The sequence below is a fragment of the Ceratotherium simum genome, chromosome 7, assembly GCF_057802395.1.
Source record: "Ceratotherium simum simum isolate JZ-2026a chromosome 7, ASM5780239v1, whole genome shotgun sequence".
NCBI classification, from domain to species: Eukaryota; Metazoa; Chordata; class Mammalia; order Perissodactyla; family Rhinocerotidae; genus Ceratotherium; species Ceratotherium simum.
Window position 1 is genome coordinate 21,614,975 of NC_141906.1, and position 8,684 is coordinate 21,623,658.

Here is an 8,684-nt window from a genome sequence, read left to right on the forward strand (position 1 = left end):
TGAAGACTATTATTTTGTAGGATTTGATGTAATAATATACCATAAATATAATTATAAAAGGAGATTGAGTGTCTGTGGTCTCAATATTTCAGTCCTTATGTCAATTGCCAGTGTGGAGCTTTTTAGTAAAGGTAGGGGGTGAATTTTCAAATATCAAATTGTAAATCAGAAGACCATTGTGACTAAGCTTTAATAAACTTAAATTAAATTTAGAATTAGTTACACAAATTGGTTAACATGAAACAGTACGGAATCTGCTGAAAATCCTAAAATTTTATTCATATCTTTTCAAAAGTTGTTCTCTGCTGTAAGTTATAGTTATTGTACCTGTAAACCTTTAAGACTGTGTCCATTTTTAACTTCAGCTTATCCTGAAATGAGTGTGATAATTACAGTTATGATTGAGTACATTCTGAGGGGAAATGACCGAGTGGAACCAGACAGTAAAATGACTGGAGACATTCTTCTTGTAGTAAGGTCATCTGCTGGTAACGGGCATTTTTGGACTCATAAATCTGACCTGTGTTCCTGGCCACAACCTCCAGCCTCGTGAAAGGGGGCCCCATGAAAAAATAAGATGAGATGCCCCTGACCAACCTGTGAATTCTTTCTGGTCAAAGCAGGTGACTTTCCTGTGGGAATAATCAGGGTTCCTGAACTCCTCCGGGACTCAGTGGAACAGACTCTTGGAGTGCCTTGTTCATGGTCAGACTCTCATCATGTTAAGGAATATTGAGGGAGCTGGATGGTGTTTCTCCTGTGAAGCTTAATTTACCTCTAAATCCTGATAACTACCACATTTATTTTTCATTCCCTACGCTTTACTTATTTTGTGAGACAAAAATTTTTTCGTCTATTGAAATTTTAACACAAAGTGTCTAAAACTAAAGTGATTATCTCCTTCCATCCTCAACTGGCTCCCCTCCAATGTTCTGTATCCCATAAAGAGGCACCCTCATTCAATCAATTTATTGATTCAGAAATCTGAGAGAAATTTATTTATATTCCCCCCTCTACCTGGCTACAATTGTTCACATAGTTGTCCAATCTGAGTCTAAAATTTATTTCCTATTGCTCTTACTTTTCATGATCAGTACTTCTATTTCAAGCTACCAACTCATATATTTATTTTATACTAGTACTCCTGTAATAGCTAATTATGTGTCATCTTGGCTAGGCTATGGTGGGCAGTTGTTAGGTCAAGTACCAGTCTAGGCGTTGTTGTAAAGTATTTTTTAGATGTGATTAACATTTAAATCAGTAGACTTTGAGTCAAGCAGATTACCCTCCTTAATGTGGGTGGCCCTCCTTCATCAGTTGAAAGCCTTAAGAGAAAAAAAGAGACGTCCTCTGAAAAACAGGGATTCCCTCTCCTGTCTTTGGATTCAAGTCTGCAACCTCAGCTTTTACTGGAATTTCCATTCTGCTGGTCTCTGAGCCTCCAACCACATTTAGCATGCCACCTACCCATCAAGTTGTGGAGGCTCTGTCTAACATAGGTACATCTGCCCTGTGGATTTTGGAACTGGCGGCACCCACTATTGTCTGAGAAAATTCCTTTAAAAAATAATTTGTATCTTTTCAATCCTGTTTCTCTAGAGAATCCTGACTAATAAGAACCCCAACCAGTTTTCACCTTCCCGTTCTTACTCTCTTCTAATTCATTCTCCATACACCAACCATGGCCCTAAATCTCAGTAGATTAGTTCCTTTGTTAATATCACCCAAAGATCTTAGAATAAAGACAACAATTCTTAATATGGCTTACAAAGTCTTGCATATTGCTCCTATTTTATTTCTCTCTCTCATCACTTTTCCCATAGTCCCTAAACACCCAAACTCTAGCAATCAATTATTGGTCTTCATTTAAAATCCTAAACATGTCCGTCCTCTTTGCTGCCTCAGGACCCTCTCACATGCAGTACCTCTACATGGATGCATCCCCCCCCCCACTCCCCCCCCCCCCGCCAGGTAACACCTTCTTATGCTTAAGTACCAATCTAAATGTTGTTTCCCATCCTCTTGGAAGCCTTCCTGATGCTCAGAATCAAATTAAGGACACCTGTTATCCCCCATACCCCCCCCCTTGCATATTTTCTTTGGAATAGTCACTGCACTTGTCATTACAGAATCAATATTTGTTTCCTCTACAATGGTAGAAGCTTCATACAGACATTACAATGTCTTTCCTCTTTCCCCATGTATCTAGTTTTCACATAGTTCCTGGAACATAGTAAGCATAAACGCATATTTGAAATGAATGAAAGAAAAATTAATAAATGAATGGATGGCTGAATGAAGCATTTGCTCTTGCATGAACCAATGACTGTGTTTCCTTTGAATCTGTTGAATGTCAGCCTGATTCAAGTGATTGAGTGTTTGTGTCAGACCCTGGTACAACTGTGAAAGGCCTTTTTATTTTTCTATTTTTTTTGGTGAGGAAGATTAGCCCTGAGCTAACATCTGTTGCCAATCCTCCTCCTTTGGCTGAGGAAGATTGGCCCTGGGCTAAGATCCGTTCCCATCTTCCTCTACTTTATGTGTAGGATGCCTCCCACAGCATGGCTTGATAAGCAGTGTGGAGGTCTGCGCCCGGGATCCAAACCTGCGAGCACTGGGCGGCTAAAACAGGGTGCGCAAACTCAACCACTATGCCACCAGGCTGGCCTGTGAAAGACTTTTACACAAACATATGCTCTCTACAATTACGGCACTGCCTCTGCACTGTTTAATTCAGATTGGCAACTAGAATCTCGCCTAGTTTAGTAAAAATTTTGTAATCACTATCTGCTGAAGATCACATATATCCCTCATGTGTTTATATTGTAGTAGAGTTAGAAGATCTAGAAGCCAAACGCTAGTAATGGCAGTAGTAGCAGTACCAAGAGCATTAGCAATAGGAGCTATATAATATGAGATTGCCCACTATATTCCAAGTACTGTTCCCAGCGATTTACAAGTATTGACCCAATTAATCTTCAGAATAACGCTATAAAGCTTTTTTTTTTGTTGGTGTTTTTGTTTTTTTGCTGAGGAAGTTTAATTCTGAGCTATCGTCTGTTGCCAATCTTCCTCTACTTTATATGTGAGCCGCCACCACAGCATGGCCACTGATAAACGAGTGGTGTAGGTCCACGCCTGGGGAACCAAATCTGGGCTGCCAAAGCAGGGTGAGCTGACCTTAAGCGCTAGGCCACTGGGCCCGGCCCAAGTTTTATTTTTTTTTTCAATCCTTATTTACAGAGGATGTAACTGAGACACATAAAGTTTAACCAAAAGCTCAAGGTCACAAATATTGTCTTAATACCTTGACTTCTTTTAGGGCATATACTTTCTGTGGAAGGGTGGAGTGAGGGGCTCTTTGAGAGTACTTCACCACTAAGGGATTTTCATTTGTCCCTGACACATTTCATTATAGCCAACCCCTTCTGTTCAAAGTAAACATGGAGACTTCTACATCTGGCTATGTCAGGCTAACTTGTATTACACTAAGTTTCTGGCTCAAAATAGGTAAGAAGGTGGATAAATATCTTTAAATCTTTGAAGGCATAGACTTGCGGTTCCATTGAAGATGAAGTAGCTCTATCCCTCTAGGTCCTCTTTATTATTACTAAAAATACCCCTAGATGTCACACAACAAACAAGCTTAGGAAGAATCTGAAAGGAGGAAGAAGAAGGCAGACTCCTAGGGCCTTATGGACCTGAGGAATCACATAGCGGTGAGTCCCTGGGTTTTCTTATTGCTTCCATATATCCTGGAAAGGATGCTGCAGGAGCCTCCAATCTAGAACCAATAAGAGACACAGACAAAGAGAGCTCAAAGAAAAGCTTGTTCCTTCTAGCCAAAGAACTGGGAAAAGGGTGACCATAGCAGAATAGAAAACCTTTTGGCATTACTTGCCTTATACTAGACAAACACCAATGGAAAAATTGTATCTGCTTCTCACTCCCAGGTTTCAGTAGGGCCATGTAGGGAGCTTATCTTCACTCCACCCACCCTCCAATTCTCCTGCCTGGGTAGTGTCAGTGGAGTTCAGTGTGTAAATGAGCCTCCTCTGCCAGCTGGCAACAGTGAGACTTGAGGGAGTATGGAGGGGAGCTAGTTATTAGTCTGCTCGTTCTGCTAGCATTCCCCCCCAAACTTCTGTAGATGAAGCAGTGGGGGTCTGAGCTTCCACCTCCAGCCTGCAACAACAAAGCAGTGTGAACCAGCTCTCCACTTCCCCCTTCCCCATTGGGCCCCAATAAGGAGCTGAGCTTTATTGGAAACAAGGAGGCATGCAAGTCACGGTCATACTATCACTGGGAAGGAAACAACAGGGCAGAGGGGGGAGCTGAATTTCCATCTGATTCATCTGCAAGGAGGCAGTGTGAGTCAGCACTCCCCTTTTGCCAGAGTTGTGTCAATAGTGCTGAGCAGGAAGCTGAACATCTACACTCACCTAGAGGTTGCAGAGATACCTCAACAGAAGAACTTCCTTCTAAAAAAAGATTGACTATGATCCAGAGTCTCATAATACAATATCCTAAATGTCCATGATACAATCAAAAATCACTTTTCATACCACGGGTCAAAATTACAACTTCCATGAGTAGGGACAATATATGCCAACACCAAGGTGAATAGGATGCTGAAATTATGTGACAAGGATTTTAAAGCAGCCATCAAACAAATGCTTCAGCAAGCTATCATTAAATTTTTGAGACTAATGAAAAAAATAGGAAATTTCATCAAATAAATAGACATTGTAAAAAATAACCAAATGAAAATTCTAGATGTGAAAATACAATCACTGAAGTTAAAAGAAAAATCTTGAAAACCTCAGACAGAAAGGAATCATTTCTTATTGGAAAAAGTAATATGAAAGACAGCAAGTTTCTCATGAAACCACAAAGGCCAGAAGGATGTGGCACAATATTTTCCAAGTACTAAAAGCAAAGAATTTCGAAATATAAATTCTACATCTGGAAAAATAGCCTTCAAGAATAGAGGAAAACTAAAGACATTTCAGATGAAGGAAAGCTAAAAGAATTCATTCCCAACAAATATACCTTTAAGTAATTGTAAAAGATTTTCTCTTTTCAGAAGGTAAATGATAAAAAGAAGACTTGGAACTCCAGTATTTAAAAAATGCATAGAAGAGAATGAAAATTTTAAAAGGCAACCTATGAAAACACATGAGAATCAGGTAAACCAGTCTGAGAGGGAAAGTAAATGCTTACATTACTGAAGAGGAAAGGTCCTAGAATATGTAAAATACTCTTGAAAGAGAAGACTCAAGTGGGAGGAATCAATCTACTTGATATGAAGGCTTACTATAGAGCTATAGTCATCAGGACAGTGTGGTGCTGGTGGAAGAACAGACACACAGATCAATGAAGCTGATTGGAGAACCCAGAGAAAGACCCACACTACTATGCCCAACTGACATTTTCAAAAGGAGTGAAAAAAAATGAAGCAGACTAAAGAACCCAGAGAAAGACCCACACTAGTATGACCAACTGACATTTTCAAAAGGAGCAAAAACAATCCACTGAAAGATGGAAGCCTTTTCAAAAATGGTGCTGGAGCAACTGGACATCCATGGAGTATGGAAGCCCCTCAACCTAAACCTCACACTTTGTACAAGAATTAACTCAAAATAGATCATAGACTTAAATGTAAAATGTAGAACTATAAACTATAAACCTTTAGAAAAAAATAGGAGAAAACATTTAAGATCTAGGTTAGTCAAAAAGTTCCGGGAATTGACACTAAAACTACAGTCCATAAACAGAAAGATTCATCAAACTACTGTCATGAAAGTACTGTGTTCCAAACATGTCGTGGTTCATTTATTGCATGCATATACATATTTATATACACATAAATGCATGCACATACATATTTAAAAATATTTTAACCCTGTATCCTTTTGTACTAGGAAAATGGTGATGTCAGGATATATATGGTAATTGCATAATATTTTAATTGCCTTGTATACCAAATGAAGATTTTATTGGAAGTACTCCCCTTTTTCCACCTTTTTTTTGGTGAGGAAGCTTGGCCCTGAGGTAACATCTGTGCCAATCTTCCTCTATTTTTGTATGTGGGACACCACTACAGCATGGCTTGATGAGCAGTGTCTACGTCCTTGCCGAGGATCTGAACCCACAAACCCGGGGCTGTGGAAGCAGAACATGCAAACTTAACCACTATGCCACTGGGCCAGCCCCGCCTTTTTCCACTTTTATTTATAAGCAAGCTGTAAATTTTTAAATGTTCAAGGTTCTTTTATTTACCATCTGAACAACAAACCTATTGCATTGTCTACAACCTTCCTTAGAGCTTCTGCATTTCTTTGTTTCTTAGACTGTATACTCTGGGATTAAGCAGAGGTAACCGCACTGTATATGTCACAGCCATCAGCATATCTTCACGGAATGAGTCACTGTCCTTGGGCCTCAAATAAACAAAGCAAGCAAATCCATAGTGGATGCACACTACAGTGAGGTGGGAGGAGCAAGTCGAGGAGGTCTTAAATTTCCCCTTTGCAGAAGGCGTCTTCACAACTATGGACCCAATAAAGACATAGGATATCATAATTAATATAAGGCTGCCCACCAACACAATGGCAGGGAGCTCAAAACTGGCCACGCCATGATACAAAGTGTAATCACAAGCAAGGGAGACCACGGGCGAGATGTTGCAGAAGAAGTGCCGGATGGTGTTGGAGACATAGAAAGACAAGATGAATACAGTGATGATGATGCACAGAGAAACCAGGAACCCAACCACCTAAAAGGCTGAAATCAGCTGAAAGCTGAAAACAGATCTTACTGGTCATTTGAACGGCATAATGCAGTGGGTTGTGAATGGCAGTGTATCGGTCATAGGAGATGGCAGACCTGGTGAAGCAGTTATTACCTGACAAGCCTAAGAAGAACATCTATGTGACACACTCAGAAAGAGCAATGGTCTTGCTCTCTGATAGCAAGTCCACTAACATGCAGGGGAGGACAAGTTTCTGAAATGAACAGGTCACAGAGGAAAAAGTACGCGGGGCCGTGAAGGTTGTGACTGAGCTTGATGGCCACCATTATGGACACATTTGCAGCTAGGAGGGTCACATGGGAGAAGAAAATCACCACAAAGAAGAGGCTCTGCAGATCTGGGAAGCTGGAAAACCCCACAGAAGGAATGTGCTCCCTATGGTATGATTGCCCATCCTCCAAGTGGGCACAGCAACTTTGCTCCAAAGGTGCAGAGGTTCTTGAGGTTAAGATTCTGGATGATTGTAAAAAGACCCATATACCCTGATGTCACCTAGACTTTAATCAAGGGCACCTGGGAAAGTTTTAGGCAACTCTTCGTGAAAGAACCTGAGAAAGGGATACTAAATGCTCCTGACTGAAGTCAAGTTCAGGAGTCAGAGTGATGAGAATGATTCTAGTATGAGAATCTGCATAAATGACATAGAGTGGGCCCAAATATCTTCTTGGATTTTACTCACAAAAGCACTCTTTATCTCTCTCTTTTCCAACCAATATCTGCACGTAAGAGGAAAATAGGAATAAAATTGCTTTGTCTGACCCACTGTATTTTGTGATGCCACATTTTTCAAATGCTTTTGTGATCTAATGGTACCTTGGTACTCAGGAGTGGTTAATGAACTATTGTTTGAATGAATAAAGGAATTCAATCCTTTGAGTCTTTTAAAATGAAAATATCATTTAAAAAATTTAGGGACATCTGTGAAATTTTCCAAATGAACTTTGACTTTTCTTTCAATGCAATCCTATTTTCATCAGTGCACAACCATGAAGTGGCATCAGGTCATAATTGGGACAATGACTAGACCACATAAATGAATTTAACATGTTGTAACTTCTGCTGGGTTCCTATCCATGGTGATAATTGGAGCTTGAGATCCATAACATCATTCCTTCTTAACACATATCAATGATTTTTAATTTCTTAAGAACTTCTCATTGACTCTCTTTCCAGATGCCTAATATAATATAATGGAGTAGCTTGGAGATAAAATGATTTTGGAGGTACTGTCTTATTCTGGAATGGCATATTCTGGTCATTATGTTGTAATGAACTTTGAGTTTTTAGCAAAACTTCCAGAACATTTTCTAGCAGGTATACCTGTTATGTGGTTTGCTTTGCAGTACAGAACTGCAAACAGAATCAACCCATATTTTTAAGATCACCTTGGGAAATTATATTTCTATTTCGATTGTTCATTAAACATCCAATCTTGTAGGAGGTGAGGGCAGGAAAGTGATATGAGGACACTCCATAGAATTTTGATTTTAAATTCTGTCACCGTTAAAGGTAACATTTTTCTTATGTCCCTGCCACACATAAGTGCCACATTGACTGGAAAGTTGTCAAAAATCTTTATTGGAGAAATGTCTATTCAAGTCTTTAATCCATTTTTTAATTGAGTATTAAGTTTTTTGCTATTGAGTTGTAGAAGTTTTTTGAATGTTTCGGAAATTAATCCCTTATCAGACACATGGTTTGCAAATATTTTCTACCATTCAGTAGGTTGCCTTTTCACTCTGTTGATTTATTCCTTTTCTTTGCAGAGGCTTTTAGTTTCATGTAGTCCCACTTGTTTCATTTTGCTCTTTTTTTTTTCCTGTACTTTTGGTATCATATCCAAGAAACCATTGCCAAAACCAAAGTCATG

At 39.5% G+C, this 8,684-nt stretch overlaps 1 pseudogene; it reads right to left on the minus strand.

Annotated features, from left to right (window-relative positions):
• Positions 1 to 6,255: 6,255 nt before the first annotated feature.
• LOC147916572 (olfactory receptor 10K1-like) lies at positions 6,256 to 7,208 on the minus strand (annotated as a pseudogene).
• Positions 7,209 to 8,684: the final 1,476 nt, after the last annotated feature.